The following is an 18,021-nucleotide window of genomic DNA, read 5'->3' as shown; positions in this document are numbered from 1 at the left end:
AGAGAAAAAGGAACGAGTATGACATAAATATCCAAAGATCAAATTATGGTCTTATGTAAATGCAAACATATTGTATATATGCCGGATTTCAATACCACGTATAAAAGGGGCCTAAATCAGTAATGAATGCAGGCAAAATCTATTCTATTCATTTTCGTCATATGTAACAGGTTTAGTACTTGCTAGGTGGTGTGAATATTGGTATTAGGGTTGCAACGGTATGAGATTTTCACGGTATGATAACCGTCTCAGAAAATACCGCGGTATCACGGTTATCACGGTATCACAGTTTGTTACATATATTATTAAACTGACCCTTAAAGAAATTACAACAAAGGTGTTTGTTCAATTAACTATTTATTGTAGAAACCTGGAACAATTATATAGATAATGTCTCCTTAAAAAAAATAAACTGTACACCATTAGGTGAAGGAAACCAGGTTTTTCCACTACTCTTAAGGTCATTAAGGGTGTATATAATTATATATATATATATATATACACACACACACACACACACACACACACACACACACACACACGTGTCACACATTACATGTCCTCTAAGAAGTAAAGATCCTGTGTTTAAACTATTCAGTACAATTATTTAAGTTTAAATTATTTAATATCTGATAAACTGAGCCTGGGTCAGTGTCTGATCAACAACTGTTGTAAACGTCCGTTTTACTGCCAAGTTGGTATATAACCAGATAGAGGGGATTTATTTCTGAGTCTGGTTTTAACACATGAAAAACAGGCACGTCAGAATTTGAAAATTAACGCATGTAAATGAATGGCGTCTTTCACATCCAGTCCGGCCAGGACCTTTACACGGACACGTGAATCCGTCGTAGCACGCACTTCACGCCTGTACCTGCGTGCCCAAATTTCGGATAACTCAGCGCTTTTGCGGGCGCTTACCGCATGGGTTGTGCACGACTACAAAGAGGTTTTATTTATGTTCAGATTAAAATGATAAACTAAACACATACTTTGCGCTGCACAGTGGGGTGGTGTTCTTGGAGATGGGAGAACAGGTTTGACGTATGTCCACCTTTAGCTGTGACTTTACGGCCACATTGATTATAAATCGGATAACCATCCTCGGGTGCGTTCGGCGGGTATCTGAAATAGTCCCACACTGCTGATTTTAGTTTAGCCTTTTTTTAGGCGGACGGAGATTTGTTTATTCTGATGCACTTTCTGCTGTTCTCACCGCTGTGTGCTGAGCAGCTGAAGCGGAGCAGAGTTGCGCATGCGCGGGTGAGTTTCTCCGCTGGCTTGCGTTTTACCGGTAATAAGCAAACACACACGGTATGATAACCGTGCATTTTAATACCATGGTATACCGTGAAACCGGTTACCGCTGCAACCCTAATTGGTATACTAAACACATTTTCCTGTTAAAATTTAAGCGTTAAAGGAGGTAAAAGTGGAACAAAGCTGACTCTGTGAACGTTGCCTTTCATATGTGGTATGAAATTGTATATTTATCAAATACCCAGAGATGCCAAGTTGGAGTACATTTGACATTATGGCTAAAATGTGAATCCGTTTTAGTTTTAATCAAAACAAAAACAAAAAACTGCAAACAACCCCTTATTGTAGCATGATCAAACATAATTTAGTTAGCTGTAGGGGTGTCGAGATGTAATCGAAATCGATCGAAATTGTGTCATGGTCTCGAGCCTCGAAGTCTAAGGGGATTGGCGATCCCTCCCTCTAAGCTACGCAAGCGCGCGCTACGCAAATGGTGCAGCACACTGTAGCCGACGCCGCGGACATTGTGACTGCTCATAGAGCAGCCCTTTTTCTTAAAGAAAAATTGAAAATATAAAAATAACAGTTGTTTTGTCTAGCCTCAAATATGTTCATAGTTTTTCTCTCAGATAAAGTTAATAATATATCTTTGTTAAAGAAACAACTTGTCATTCTCAGGGACAAAAAAAGTCTTATTATTCATGTTTAACTGTTATAGTAGGATAGAGTTCAGTTTGTTAAGGCTCTAATTGTTCTATTATTTTGTACATGACTTTTCCTGTATTTTTTATTATTTATTTTGTTATTATTGCTGTTTTAATAGTGCACACTGCTGCTACCTAAAAAAGCCACTAGATGGCATTACATATATATCTTAATTAAATTATTTAAATTTGACCATTAGTGCCTAATGTGGTGTATTACAGATCACTTGTATCACTTTGCATCACTTATATCAAGCCCACCTTTTGAAATAAGATATTGTAAATTTGATGAATCAAACCAATGACTGACCATAGACTAATCTAAAACTGGCATAGGCCTTCCTGCTGTAAAATTAAAAAAAAAAAAATCGAGAATCGAATTGAATCGTGACCCTAAAATAGGAAATAAAATCGAATCGAGGATTTAGAGAATCGTGACACCCCTACTTAGCTGTCATAACAGAAGTGACTTTTCTAGCATTGTGTGATGTTGAATGGATGAAGTTGGGAATGACGTCACACCCAAATTTGCTGCGTTTCAGTTAAACAGCTATCGTTGGCATTGCCCAGGTTAGCCGTGCTAATGATATCAGTTGATACGTAGGTTACAAACTAGGAAATCCGTTCTGTAGGAGCGCTCCAGTTAAAATGTCCTACTCAGAACTAGGAAATTCCAACTTCCCAGTTCAAATGGGAGGCAGCATTAGTCAGCTACTATTAAACGACAGTTTTTGTGGGGGATCAGAGATCATGGCTGTTCAGTTTAGGCATGTTCCCTTACCTTTTATTCACTGAAATGTAATTTTTTTGAAGTGTTTAAAGATATTATACACTGTAGAGGAAGAAATTTACAAAATAATTTCAGACGAGAGCAGCAAAATGTTGCTACTCACGCTTTCTCAGTCACTTTGGTGTGTTTGAGTGCCGGGCTTCTTTAAGGTGGCGGTGATGAATTGTGGTGGAATATGGTGTGTGTGCTCTGTGTGTCGCTCTCTGAGCTCTCCGCTCACAGCCAGAGGCTTGTGGGTGTTTTTTTTTTTTTAATACGAGGCGTACTGGCTCTTCGCCTGTCTTCCACTGTCAGAGCTCAGGATTCATCTACAGGAATATAATATTTCATGGCCGTTCATTATACACACACACACACACACACACACACACACTTAGCGTTTCTATGAGATTCAGTGCTCTGGGTGTTCTGGTGGTCTCATTTAGCATAGGTTGATGTACAGCCTGTAGTTCCTTTTATATCACTAAACGACTACACAGGTTGTACTCTCTCATCATCCCTTCCTTTTTTTTTCTGTCTCTTCTGTCATCTACTTCTTTTTTTCTCCCTATATTTTCTTCATATCTCTGCTCTCTCTTTCTTCTCTCTCTTTCTCTGCCTCTTCAGTTCTGTCTCTTTCTCCATTTAGCTAGTAAAACCACAAGATTTTAGCTTCATGACTTGCTTCATGGCTGTGATTTTAACTTTGATTTTAACTGTTTTCTTTTTTACTTTTCAACTGCATGCCTGGGTACAGCTGTGTAATTTTTCAATAGCACTATTCTGGAGTTTTAACTTACGTGTGTTTTGACTTGTTTGGCCAGCTTCGTAACTCCCTCTACATGATTTCAGCTGCATGACTTTATAAAATCTGTGGTTTAAACTGATTTGGGCTGTGTGATTTAAACTTATGTGAACTGATGTGATTAAATTAGTACTATGTGGCATAAAACCACTAGGGGCCCTATTTTAATGATCTATAGGTGAGCCGCCAACGGCATACCACACAGCTTGATTTAGGAGATGTCAGTGCTATATATGCTACCATAACAATGGGAAAAGTTTGCCTTGTGTGGCTTGAAATGCACAAAAGGCATGTACTAATTCTCTTCATTAATCATGGGTGTGTTTTGTACCTGACATGCAATAAACCGATCAGGTGCGCTCTGACCTTGGCGCATTGCTATTTTAGGGGCGCATATACCGGCATGTGTTATGGGTTTGTGCACTTCTGCATTTCTATGTGTGCGTAATAAGCGAGGGTGTTGACTTCTGTCTAGGTTGTATTCAGTCAGTGACGCACCTGTATTTTTCGTTGCCAAGATAGCAATACATTATAATGTAAAAAAAATAAACTGTTGACAGGGTGTAACATAGCAATGAGCATCTTGACATGCCTTGCACAAGGTGTAAGATAGGGTCCTAGGAGTGGCACAATACACCTTCTTCATGTCTGCATCTGCTGATATCAATATGAGACCAAAAAATATGTTTCCCTCGCTTGAACTAAGCTGTTAATAATATTCTAAATAAACTTTTTTGCAGCTATCTAAAAATGGTATCATGCTCAAACTTAAAAAAATATATACTATATAATATCTGGGGTAACACTGTGTACCCCAGGATTGTGTAACATCCAATAATATTACTCTACTGCCTTAATGCACACATTTATTTTACTTTCAGTGACTCTTCTGTGTCTCTTTGCTTGTGCAGAAAAGTTTGAAAAGTTTTAACTTTTTTGTGATTTCAGCTGTGTGATTTCAACTGTGTAATTCTGGACAAAATACATGCAAATTAAGACAAATATATGTATATTAAGCGAAAAAATCTGAAAATGGGTTAAGCAAAATTTTCTTACTGTCTAACCTTTAAATGACCACTATAGGTTATATGCTATGAACTAGCATATATTCTGTTCTAGTTTACCAGTATAGGTTATATTTTGTTTGGAGGACCAGTTTTCCACCATCTTGACCAACAAGGACCAGCTTAGACTATCCCTTCTCAAACCAGTTACCAGCAGAATCCGGTGCTTTTCAGCAGGAGCTTTACCTCCATGGTCCAGTCCAGCCTTTGACATTTATATTCATGACTATGTGTGATTTGAAAAGTGTGAAGCAGGGTTTCTTCGTTCAGTCACATCGATTAGAAAGTAAAGACGTGTTCCTCTCAAGCTTCCCCTGAGCTGTTTCTTAGCAATGACCTTCTGTGTGATTTGACCTGCCTAACATTGCTTGTAACATCGATACCATGTTGTACACCTTCAGCCACCAGTCAATTGCGTCATTTAAGCTACATGTGTTTTAAAGATTTTAGACACCTGATTTTAGTTGCGTTCATGTGTTGTGTGACTTCAGATATATGACTTTGGTAAAGTTTATGATTTCTGATTTGAGTTTAGTGTGATTCAAACAATATTATGTAGCATTTTACAGTGAAATAGAAGCATCAAACTCTATGTGAGACTCCACTTAATGCGTGATTTCAACTCTGTGATAACAACTCTAAGATTTCAAGTGTGAAAACTGAGCATCATAATTCGAGTTGTAGGACTCTATGGGCTGAAGTTTGAGCTGTGAGGGTCTCATGACTCTGCATGACTTTATGAACTGTGGTTTTAACTGATTTGAGTTACGTGACTTTAGCTGTGTAATTTTATTTGCACTGCTTTTAACTGTGTGATATTTGGTGCATGTTTTTAACTGTGATTTTAACTGTGTGTTTGAGTCCCATGATTTCAGCTGCAGGATTTTAACTGTGGGATTTGAGTTGCATGACTGCAGCTGCGTGACTTCAGCTCTGCGATCTTGTTTACAACAAAACTGATTGTCTTTAACAGTATGTGTTACACAGCATAATGAAACAGTGGGTGTTATTGAGATTGGCTGAGACTGGTTTGCCTCTAAATGAGGTAATCAGGCTGTGAACAGTTTTTCATGCCTTTCCCTTTAACAGCAGATCCTTTCTAGACCCCAAAATGCAGCCTTTCTCTGGGAAACAGAATTCCTGGAATATCTTCAAACCATCCGTAATGCAGGTTGCGTGACTCTCCTGTCCATTATAACCCCCCCCCCCCCAGTTCCTCCCGTATTCACAGAACAAGGCCTGTAGGAGTCATGTGAGCATCATGTCTTAGAAATACTTTAGAATATTTAAAATAAATCTTTATCTGCTGTACAGTAAAAGAACAGCTTACTCCCAAAGATCTCTACACTCCTACTACCTTGTGCTTCGACTCACTGGCCACTTTATTAGAAACACCTACTAATACTTCGTGCTGCCACTGTCTAACCTTTAAATGACCACTATAGGTTATATGCTATGAACTAGCATATATTCTGTTCTAGTTTACCAGTATAGGTTATATTTTGTTTGGAGGACCAGTTTTCCACCATCTTGACCAACAAGGACCAGCTTAGACTATCCCTTCTCAAACCAGTTACCAGCAGAATCCGGTGCTTTTCAGCAGGAGCTTTACCTCCATGGTCCAGTCCAGCCTTTGACATTTATATTCATGACTATGTGTGATTTGAAAAGTGTGAAGCAGGGTTATTTTGTCTGTTTCTTCGTTCAGTCACATCGATTAGAAGGTAAAGACGTGTTCCTCTCAAGCTTCCCCTGAGCTGTTTCTTAGCAATGACCTTCTATCTCACTCCCTTTCTCTCTCTCTCTCTCTCTCTCTCTCTCTCTCACACTCTCTCTTTCTTCCCTCACTCATCCACTTTCTGGCATTTCATAATTTTCCCTCAGAACTGACTCATCAGCTCTCCTCCACTGTGTTTGTCTGGAGCTTTAAAAGCCTCTAGAAGTTACAATGGTCATGTAGGTGTTAATTACATTTACACAATGGTAGAAGATAGCACTGCCACTATACTGGTATCAGAAGACAATAATTTAAACCACCAAGTTGGCTTGAGTACAGTATAATATTGTGAACATTAATTCCATTATGCTTCTTTTGATTTAACACAGAAGCTATGAGGCTATTTTAGATGACAAGTGATGTCAGGCTGTCAGGTAATTGGGATGATTTTTTATAAATCAGATTATCCTGTATTATATTGGCTGAGAGGCGTTTTATTTGTCACATTATTAGCCGGCAGTGCACTGTAACCGAAGCGCTCCATGTATTACTCCGCCACATACAGGTAACCTAGCAATGATGCAGCGCTTACAAACCAAATACAAACCAAATGCGATGTCACTAAACACCACTGGGAGCTGCTGGATCCCATAGGCACAGTAAAGAAACGAATCAAACCAATTGCATTTTCTCGACCTGTTTGACTCAAAATCTTTTAATAAACAGTGATAATGGAACTGTGGTATAACCACAATAATACACTCGAGGTTTGTGATATAATGTGTAATATTGTCACTGCTGTGATGCGGTCATAGTGCCAGTATTACACGTTATAGCACGAACCTCTTGTGTATTATTGCTTAATTGTGCGATGTCTGTTGTTCAATCTATACTCTTTTCAATTTTTTTTTTCCCAGTGCAGTCTAGGCTGCTCTGCTTGTGAATTGTTGTTGATGTCATGCCCGATAGACTGTCAACCAATGAAAGCCAATCTGAGCTGAACATTTCAGATATGATCCACAGGGCTTATACATACTGCAATGTGAGCCTACGTCCATACACATATAATTTTGGTTCATTTAGGGCAGATCAGGTTATGCGAGGACTAGAGATGTGTTGTGTCATACACAATGATATTGTCATAATTAAAAAAAATTGGAATTAGAATTGGAATTCTAAAGAAATTGGAATTCTAAAGAAATCAATATTGTGATTAGAGATGGGACCAATCCAGAACCCATTACAGTAGCCTAACCCTAAACCTGTTCTTTATTATGTGGGAAAGATGTTTTAGTTAGTCAATTTTTGAAGGATTAAAAAAGGCTGTATGTGTACTGAAATACAGGTAAATATAAGAACTCCTCTAGTGCTCAGATCAGGCTAATGACCGGGTAAAGCTACCCCAAATCTACATGCTGTGTACACTCTAAAAAACAGAGGTACGATATGAGTACTTTTTTGTACTCGAAGGTACACTCTTTATAATTGTACCCTCAAAGGTACAATATTGGTCTTTACGGGGTCAGATTTGTTCCCTCTGAAGTACAAAGTCATTTCTAACAGCAATAAGTACAAATTTGTACCATTTAACCAGCCAAAGGGTACATTCAGTATTCTGCATCACTGTACTAATGAACAATATATATTTAAATTGCACATTTTTTATTTGAAAGCCAGACAATTTTGTATCATCAAGTTTTTGAGCCATATTTAGTTGATGATAATGTTTATAATCTTTATGATCTTTACTGCCACAAAAACCATGGGTACAAAAAAGGACTTTCACTGAAAGGTACCTTTTTTGCCTCAATATAAGGTACAGCCCCAGCGACAAGCTTTGTACTCTTTTAAGTACAAATCTGTACTTATATTTCTTAGAGTGTACATGTGGATAACATGGAACACAGGTCAGTTACGGTACACCTGTCTCTGTCTCTATTTGTTTATCTTTATCTCAAGACAGCCACTGAGCAGGAGTGTGTGTGCGTGTGTGTGCGTCTATACTTGTGTCTATACTTGATGTAAAATTCTGAATATTAACTGAAATTCTGAGTATTGATACAAATGTACCTTTCCAGTTATAATTGGCCTACTGGTAGGGATATAGAATGAATGCATGAGTTGGGGTGGTATGGGTAGGTATGTATTGGAATGGATGTATATGGATTGGTATGGGTGTGTATAGTTATGGATAGATTTGCATGGGTATATATGGGTATGCATGGGTATATAGGGCTATAGACATGTATTGGTATATCTGGATATTAATGATTATGGTAATGGATCTTATAGGTTTAGAAGTGTAAATGCATGGTATGGCCTTAGAGGGGTTATTGGTTTGGGTATGGGTATGAAAAGGTATGAATAGATATTGATGGATATTTTTGGATATGACGATGGATCTTATGGGTATAGAGGTGATTGGGTATGGGTTGATATGGCAGGGTATGAATTGTTATTGTTAGTTTTGGGTATGGGCAAGTAAGCGACCGGATTTTTTTTTCCTGTTAAAGCCACACAGGATTGGTAATTTAGCAGGGTCTTTGATACCAATAAAGCCATATAAATAATAAAGGTTTAATATACAGTAATGTGTGTTTTACACTAGTAATTAGTCTTACACTTAATTTGGTAATAAAATTAATTGAGGCAACAAAAAATCGGAGGAGCCTCTTGGGAGCTGAAGGAGCCGGCTATTTTAGTGAGCCGAGCCAAAGGAACAGTCTCTGTAAATAGAACTAGAATTTCTATCACTAATGGGGACAGATAGGTATTGAGGGGTGTAGGCATGGATATGGATATACATGTGCATAGATGGGTATGGGTAGTTATGGGTATGTATGAGTATAGGGGCAATGGATATTTATGAATGGGTATGGTGTTGGATCTTGGTTGGTATGGCTGGTATGGTTATAGATAGGTATAGAGGGGTGTAGGCATTGGTATGTGTATACATGTTTATGGACAGACATGGGTATAGAGGGGCATAGTCATGGGTTCAAATAGGTATATATAAGTATATATGAATATTAATTGGTATGGGGATGGATCTTTTGAGTATAGAGTGGTGCACACAGGTATGGGTGCAAATGTAAATTGATGTAAATTTGTATTGGTATTCATAGATTTTTATAGGTATGGATGATATGGATATGGGCGCCTATGGGTATAGATTGGGATGGAACTGGTACTGATGGATCAGCCTGGCATTGAATGGTATTGTCTCTACTGTAACCTCCCCAATACCTTAGTACATCATGTGAGTGTGTGTGTTAAAGAGCTAGACCCCGCCTCAGTCTTGCCTCAGGCTTTTTAGGAGATGTAAAAGAGAGCACAGCACTTTCGCTCTAGAGATAAAAAGAGAGAGAGAGAGAGAGACACACACACACACATAGGGACAGTGAGAGAGAGAGACTGAGAGCAAGAGGCTGAGAGAGAGAGAGATCTAGACACAGAGATCTAAAGGCTGAGAGAGACTGAGAAGAGAGGCAGAGAAAGAGAGAGAGACGTTAAGACTGAGAGAGAGATTGAGTGAGAAAGTGAGACCTACAGAGAGAGAGAGGGAGAGAGAGGGAGGGTGTGTAGAGAACCACACACTCACTCACTAGTCAGAGACTGACCTCTGTGGGCCTGTCCCATGCAGGGGTGTGTCCTGGCTGGTGTTCAGGCAGGGGTGTGTGTGTGTGTGTTGTAGCTGCTGGAGAACTCCTACAGCTAAGCTACTTTCCCCCACCGAAAGCCCACCAGAAGCCAAACTCACGGGTAAGTCCTGCTTTCAGATTCCTACAGTAGACGGTGGACATGGACACGGACGTGGGGGGTCACAGGGACAGACTCTGGCTCAGGTTTAGTGGGTCGTGGGATGTGGGCGTGTGCTTCTGCCAGGTTTAGAGATCCAGCAGTGTGGATGAAAGTGGCGGCGTGACGGAGGAATGCAATCACACCCTTTTTCTACAAGTTGATAACCGTCCGACTCCACAGCTCGACTCCTTTCCCTGAGGGAGAGCCGGATGGAATCTGCCTGAAAACGTACGAGATGTTGTCGTGTGTTTGTGTGCAGCAGAGCTTTGAGTTATGAGAACATTTTATTGTGAAAAGTTACATTTCAGTGCTCTTCTCTGAGTGTTTGACCACTTCTGGACCATTGAACATCTGTAGGGTTCATAAGGCATGGCTGCATAGAGTGGAGTAACTGCATAGCTGCATTACTTTCAACTGTCATGATGACTTTAAAGAAAAAATATATAGATATATTTAATGTGTTTAATATTTTTGTAAAATGTTTAAATTTATTTTTCAATATATAAAAATCACAGAGCAAAAAATTAAGATTTTAACCTAATAACTTTGTTAGTTAAGTAGTCTCTCTGTTCTGAGGTTTGAATTAAGTTAGTTAAATATTTGTGAGCTTTATGAAGTTTAGTTTAAATATTAACTATATTTGCTATTTAGTTACATTTATTTCTGAAAAACAAATTAATTTTGTTTCAGTAAAATTTGTTACAAATACACGTAACTTTCATTGTAATAGATTATTATATGTTTAACATTTAACTAATACTGTTTGATTCTGTCTATATATTTAAATATTATCCATTTTATATTTGAAAAAAACTGTTTTCAAAGATTCCCAAAGTAGTAAAATTTGTAGAAATTAAATAATCTGGAATTTTAATATTATTTTATTATTCTGTAAATATGTAATGTTTCTCATTTTTGGATAATATATAAACATTATTGGATCAAATGGTTCCTATTTTTTTTTTTTTTTTAATAAGCATAATGCAAATAAGCAAAATTACCCACCACTGATGTGTATAGAATTTACAGAATAAAATTACTTATATCATACATACTAAAATGGTTAAAATTATAATAATTTTTTATTATGAATTTTTATCAATCTTCAGGAGCTAGAATAGTTTTTAGAATTTCTTAAAACTTTACAATCAACACTTGAACCTTTAGGTATTATATAAGTTTAAGATTATCCTAGAACTGTATGTTGAAACCTATAACCCTTGCAAACTAAACTGACATGCCGAGTGTCGTGTTCCATGACTTTTGGCACATCCCAAAAATGCGAAAGGATGTTGCACTGTCCTTTTGGATGCCTTCAGCTTTGAATTAAGATGTGATTCTGCTGGAGTCTCTTGTCTTTTCGCATGGACAATTTTAGCCAGACACCACCAGTCATGATCATTAGTGGGTTGTAATTTCGTAATGAGGTACTCATTTGTACACACATTTCAGTTGTGGGTGTTCCCAAGAGTCCCCCTTGTCAGCGTATGCGAGTATATATCAGGGTAATATGCTCGGAGAACTTTGTGAACTTTAGTTTTAAAGTAATTCTTGTTTTACTTAGAGAAAACCCTTTTAATAATGTCGACCCACAGTTCCTGTATCGGTGCGTCTGTGCTTCCTTAACGCGTTAATAGCATTCTAATTCCTGAGTAAGTTAGCCGAATGTTATTTATTATTAAGCGTTCATTACAGATGCCTGCTGTTACACTGAAATATAAGATACAGTCACCTAGCTTCTCAGCCAGGGATCGATTTCTCTTAGAAAAGTGCTTTTGTAGAAATGTTGCTTCTCTCTCTTTTCCTTTCTCGCTCTCTAGTTGCGGCTGAAACGGATGGGAAGCATGTGACATGGCAGTGGGTTTAACGACCGCTCATGGGCTTCCCTCCTCCTAGCTGGACAGAAAAGACCCTGTGTTTTCTTTGTTTTTTAGAGTGTGTGTCGGGGGGTGGGGTGTGTATGTTTTGTGATTGACCCATTTAACTCCTGGCACCCAGAACTTTTACGCCAATTTTTGGACGAAGAAAGTGGACCAATTACGGAGCAGCACATTTGAACAGTTTTTCGGTTCCAGAGAGAACCAGGCTGTAAATGAGATTTAAATTACATGTACAGAAACCAGTTAAAGAGCAGGAAACTTGTTTAAGATTCAAAACTTATAATTATAATATATTCAAGCTAAAAACTGTAAGGAACTTGATCAGTTTCTCCTAGAACCACTGGTAACACTTTGTTTAAATCAGGGGTGTCCAAACTTTTTTTGTTGGGGGCCAGAAGGAGAAATATATTTGAAGTCACGGGCCACTCTCCGTAATAAAACAAATAATGAAATTTGAAACCACTTTAAATAATCCTTTTTTTCCTGATTATTTCAATTACCCACCATTTTACTTGACTTACTATCTTTATCTTTGACAGTGTTGTGTAAACTAAGATTTTTTTAAATTGATGTTTAATTTCATGATGTCTCTTAATATTAAACTCCTTAATTACGGCAACTTTTAGACTCTTTGGCCCGTTTTTCTGCGCTAGAAATGCACACTCTCTCCGCTTTTAGACTCTTTGGCCTGTTTTTCTGCGCTAGAAATGCGCACTCTCTCCGCTTTTAGACTCTTTGGCCTGTTTTTCTGCGCTATAAATGCGCACTCTCTCCGCTTTTAGACTCTTTGGCCCGTTTTTCTGCGCTAGAAATGCGCACTCTCTCTGCTTTTAGACTCTTTTGCCCAGTTTCTGACACCTAGCGTTCAAACTTTGAATCTCACATTATAAAAACCTGCTTAATAGCGGGCCAACTTTCATTCTATTTCTAAAATACCTCGCGGGCCGCTCCAAAAAAGGAAACGGACCGCAAATGGCCCGCGGGCCGTAGTTTGGACACCCCTGGTTTAAATGGTCTGTTATAGATGCCTCATAGATGCTCACTTATAATTCAACTAACATTTAACTGTATGTCTATTAAATGCGACTTGACCTTAAGTTGAATGTTACTGATTGTCTATAGAACCTAATCCTAACCTTTAGCATAAGGATAACCATATATCAACCCTAAAACCTAACCTTAAACCAAACCTTAATCTAAACCTTAAATCTAACCCTATAATGGTAAGATTAGAGTTTAGGTTTCAATGGAGCAGGGGTCGGTAATTAAGTTTGGCCACGGACCAGATATTTTTCAAGCCATTATGTGGGGGGCCACAAAAAAAAATCTGTTTTGGAAAATGAATTGTAATGGGATGGAGTGCTACAAACTAATAGCTCTCCAGCCCAGAGGGTTGTTGAACCCAATTGCAGAACAGTTGAATTCAAAGCAGGTAATTTCAAAAACAAATAAACACACCTCTCCTCACTCGGGATCGAACCCATGTCGCCAGAGTCGTGGTCCAATACACTAAAAAAATGCCTTCATAAGGAGATAGGGAGCCCAAGAAGAAGTCACGCCGAGCGTAACAGAGAGACAGGGGAGAAAAGTAAACAAAAGCTCGCCAGAGAAGCCTTTTATTTTTTTTTTTATGATCGTTCAATATAGCTCAAACAACCTCACGGACCAGATGTTTCATGCTTGCGGTCCACATCTGACCTGCGGCCCGCCGATTGCCAAGCCCTGCAATAGAGAATCATACTTTTTACTTCATACATGATTGCTTTCAACTCACAGTTCTGTTGCATTTAATAGACATGCAGTTGAATGTTAGGTAAGCATCTATAAGACATTTATTATGGACCATCCAAGTAAAGCATTACCGAACCATTAGGTACTGTTTCAGTTTAAGGTTCTACTTGTTAAAGCCAAGAAACTCTATGGACAATATAAGTTCAAGGTTCATTTAAGCACAGAAGCTGAACTGACACAATGAGTATAATATTCTCACAGAACTGTATATTCAAACCAAGAAACTTTAAAAGCAATATTATTTAACTCACGATATGTAGTGAAATAATCAATACAAACAGTATCAGCAATTACAGACTACTACTACACCAGCACTTTACCATGTCTTTCCAATGTGCCCCAGAGCCAGTGAGCGCATTAACACAGTTTAATCCTATTCACTTGTAAATGATGCTATTATTCATAGCAGCGGAATCGGGGGGCATGTTTTCCCACACCCCCACCTCCTGCTCTGAGCCTCTCCCTGTTGTTCAGCTTAGTTTAGCATTTTGCAACACTCAAAGCAGTCAGTCATGGGCCTACCACTGCTCCAGCAGATAAACATCTCCAATATGACTCTGCACATCCGTCTGAATGAGCGAGATACATTCGCCCTGATCGGCGGTGAAAACGTTCGGTTTGTCGTAAACAAGGCAGCTAAAGTTTCTCCATCATAGTGACTCAGCGGTACAGATCTCCCACTTTATAACGATACATTTTATTTTAAATATCTATGATTTGTGCAGCAGTCTCAAGACTCCTTTGAGAAAGGACTCCAGCTGAGAGTTAAAAGAGTTGAGTTGAGTCTTGAGCCTCAGGACCCTATTTTAGGGATCTATAGCACACCAGTCATTTGCGCATTGCGCAGCTGGAATTATGGCATGTCTGTGTTTTTATTGTTGTGAGGGCTTAAAACGTATTCATTGCACAACTTGAAACATGCTAAAGGCGTTTACTAATTCTCTTCATTAATAATGGGTGTGTTTTGGGAAATAAATGTGAAATAAACCAGTCAGTGTGTCAGTGTGCCATTCCCTTTAAGAGCCAGCTGCACTACGACTTTGGCACGTTCGAATCTTAACAAATGCAGCACATTGTGCGTCACAGCAGTCTATGGTTCGACAATCCATGTCATGTTTCTTGGGTGTTTGACTCTTATCAAAGTGTTGAGTCTGTGGGTTTTGAGTGTGAGATGAGTCTTCTGGATCCCTGCAACTAATTCAGATTGTGGTAGCACGACTCACCTTCAATCTTCCAAAGTTCAGTCATGTATAGGGCTGGGTATCGAAATTTGATACCAAAACAGTACCGACCAAAATGTCTTGGTACTACCGAGCAGTGATGGTATAGTTACTTTGAAAAAGTAATCCAATTACTAATTACTGATTACTCCTTTAAAAAGTAACTTAGTTACTTTATGGATTACTTGATTTTAAAAGTAACTAAGTTACTTTACAAGTTACTTTATCAGTTACTTTCAGCAGCTGCAGACACCACCTCCTGCCGCCTTAACATAAACATTATAACCAGTTTTGCCAATACTCCCTTTACTGGAAAATGCATTTTTAACAGCAACAATGTATCTCTAGACATTTAAAGTTAAACTATTTACTGAAAAAAATATTTTTATTCATAAAAAACAACATAAATATTTTTTTAATAAAAAAATAAAATATGGTCTTTCTTGATTTCACTTAACATAAATACTTGTTATTATCGCCGAGCGCGAGAGAGAGACAGGGAAGGAATGTAAAGGTGATGGGGAAGGGAGCGGTTTGTGTGTGTGTGTGATTGAGGTGGAGAGAGAGTAACGCACAGTGACTTAAATAAGTAACTTTAATCTGATTACTGGATTGGAAATAGTAATGCGTTAGATTACTCGTTACTGAAAAAAATGGTCAGAGTAGAGTAAGGCCTTACTAAGTAACAGTAACAGACAGCGCACAGAAAAGCAGACGGCGCACACCTAATGCTGATGTTTCTTAAGAGGAAGTCTTAAAAACTAAACTGCATTCAGCAGTAAGCTTAGGGAAAATATCTGTAGTTTAAGCACAAACATGCTTATTGTTTTTTTTTTGTTCCAAGAAGATCCACAAAGATGGCCTCTCTGATGGCAGTATGAGAATGAGATTACTCATATCTGCTGTTAAATAAATACGTTGTGTGAAAATAAATAACACTTTTTTGTATTTTTTTATATTTAATTCAGAGTATTGCATTGGTATCTGTATGGTTATCGAAAGTTTTAAAACGCTACCCAGTTCTAGTCATGTCACTCCTTTGCTGCGTTTCCTCCAATGGCTTCCTGTTGCCTCCCACATCAGATTCAAACCCTGACCCTGGCCTACAAAGCCAAAAATGGACAAGCTCCTTCATACTTGATGGCAGTTGACCCTCCATCCCTCAAGTCCCACAGACGACAGTCAACACCACTCTTTTTTGTCCTGTAACAAGGTGGTGTAACAAACTTCCACTGAGTGTCTAAACAGCAGAGTCACTCACGGCATTCAAATGCAGACTGAAGGCTCATGTTTTTTTCCTAGGTGTCAAAACATTATCGAAGCTTGATGTATGTTTCTGATACAAGTGTCTATAAACTAGCTATGGATATTTAAGAAGAAATTAAATAAGCACTATTGTAATTCACACTAGATAAAGGTGTCTGCTACATACCATAAATGTAAATGTAAATTTGAACCTAATTCTTGTGTTGGTAGGATTTGATTACATTTGAGTGAAGACTTGAGTCTCTTGATTGTAAGTCAGTGATAGGTTTTGGGTTTGTGGGGTGCGAATCTGGGTTGAGTCTCAAGTATCTGTGGTGAGAGTTTGATTAAGTCTTTGGTGTGTGTGGTTTAATTTGGGTTTGAGTTGAATCTGAGGTCTCTGGGCTGCGAGTTTAAGTGAGTCTTGTCTTGCTGAGGGTCTGTGGGATGAAGTCTTTTGGCTGTTCAAGTAGGCCAGGTAGGCCAACAAATGCATTCAATGCTTGTCAAATTCAATGTTTCTCAATAGTGATAATAATGTATTTGTGTTAATGCAGCACAGAAATATGTTTGTAGAGCCTGCACTTTTAACTGCATCTTTATTGGGATTCTACATTGCATCTGTAGTTATGAGGCTATAAGTGAGGGTTAATACTTTTATTGTGAGTATGTATTTAGTGATATCCTAAGTGTCCAATGGTCAATTTCACACAAACCATAGATAGACATGCAAATCCAGCAATTGCAAGAGGCACAAATAAATTAATCAGATCAGTTTCTCAGCTGTGCTGTATTATTGTAAAGATATTAGTAGAAACATTGAGAGTGTCAAATTGGAGGCACCATAAATAAAACTAAACTGAAGAGAAACAAGCTGAACATAGAGAAAAGACTAATTTCTATATCTAATTCAACCGATTTGAGCTTTAAGGCCAAGCTTCTATGTTTAGAGCTCTGTAGGAAACAAATAAGATTGCTGAAGATGGCAAATAGCTTAGGCCTTATTTACCCCTAACTTAATCTGGGCAATAGCATAATTGATTTGCTGTGACCAACTGCTGAGGACAAAGCCGTGTCCACACTGCATCCTGCACGCACTCTGTTGTTCAACAGCTCTGGATATTCAGCTGAATTTCCTATTACATTTTAAGTCATTTACAAATCACAGAGGAGGGAAAACTATTAGGTAATAGTTGTATAATTGTATAATCCTCAATGTATAAAAAAAACCTAAGTGAAACTGCCACAGCTATCAGGATTCAGATTTGCTTTCCAGACTTTCCATGTGTGTCCGATGGGTAGTCATAGAAAACAGGCTTTGTAAAGTTCTGGACTAACTGAGCTGATTGACACAAAGATGATGAATGTTTCCAAGTGCAAGCAGACCTACTGGCTACCTAGTGGTCAGAATTGGTGAAAAATGCATCGTGAATTCCAATCTTGTGTGCCAAAACATCTTACTGCATTTATATATTGGTTATATATTATAGATATATTGGTTGATGGAACACCATAGGTCCTTAAAGGCAAGTCTGTTTGTTTTGTTTAGGGGCAGTTTTCTCCAGCCATATGAGAATGAGCTTCCATCTCTATACATACTGGAAACTAAACCAAATGACCTCTTCAGAAACATATTTTAAATTAATAAAACACCTGACACACCTCTGCTCAAAGTATAGGCAGCGAGCTGGTTGGTCCTGACCACTGAAGAACAGGGTGAGATTGGGATAATAAGGTATACAGAGAATCAGGAGAGCTGCAGCCT

At 38.3% G+C, this 18,021-nt stretch overlaps 1 protein-coding gene across 3 annotated transcripts in view; it reads left to right on the top strand.

Moving 5' to 3' along the window:
• rab27b (RAB27B, member RAS oncogene family) overlaps window positions 1-18,021 on the top strand; it is a 70,084-nt gene that overhangs the window by 23,307 nt on the left and 28,756 nt on the right. The window contains exon 1 of one of the 3 annotated variants that reach the window (XM_007230989.4): window positions 9,782-10,081. The exons of 1 other annotated variant lie outside the window; for it this stretch is intronic. The gene's annotated coding sequence lies outside the window, so the exon portion shown is untranslated. Of the gene's footprint in view, window positions 1-9,781; window positions 10,082-10,180; window positions 10,349-18,021 lie in introns of those variants that run through there. One more of the 3 variants, XM_007230990.4, reaches the window with a different exon arrangement.

The sequence above is a fragment of the Astyanax mexicanus genome, chromosome 17 (genome assembly GCF_023375975.1).
Source record: "Astyanax mexicanus isolate ESR-SI-001 chromosome 17, AstMex3_surface, whole genome shotgun sequence".
Taxonomy (NCBI): domain Eukaryota; kingdom Metazoa; phylum Chordata; class Actinopteri; order Characiformes; family Acestrorhamphidae; genus Astyanax; species Astyanax mexicanus.
The sequence above is the reverse complement of the archived record's forward strand: the minus strand, read 5'-3'. Positions and strand labels throughout refer to the sequence as shown.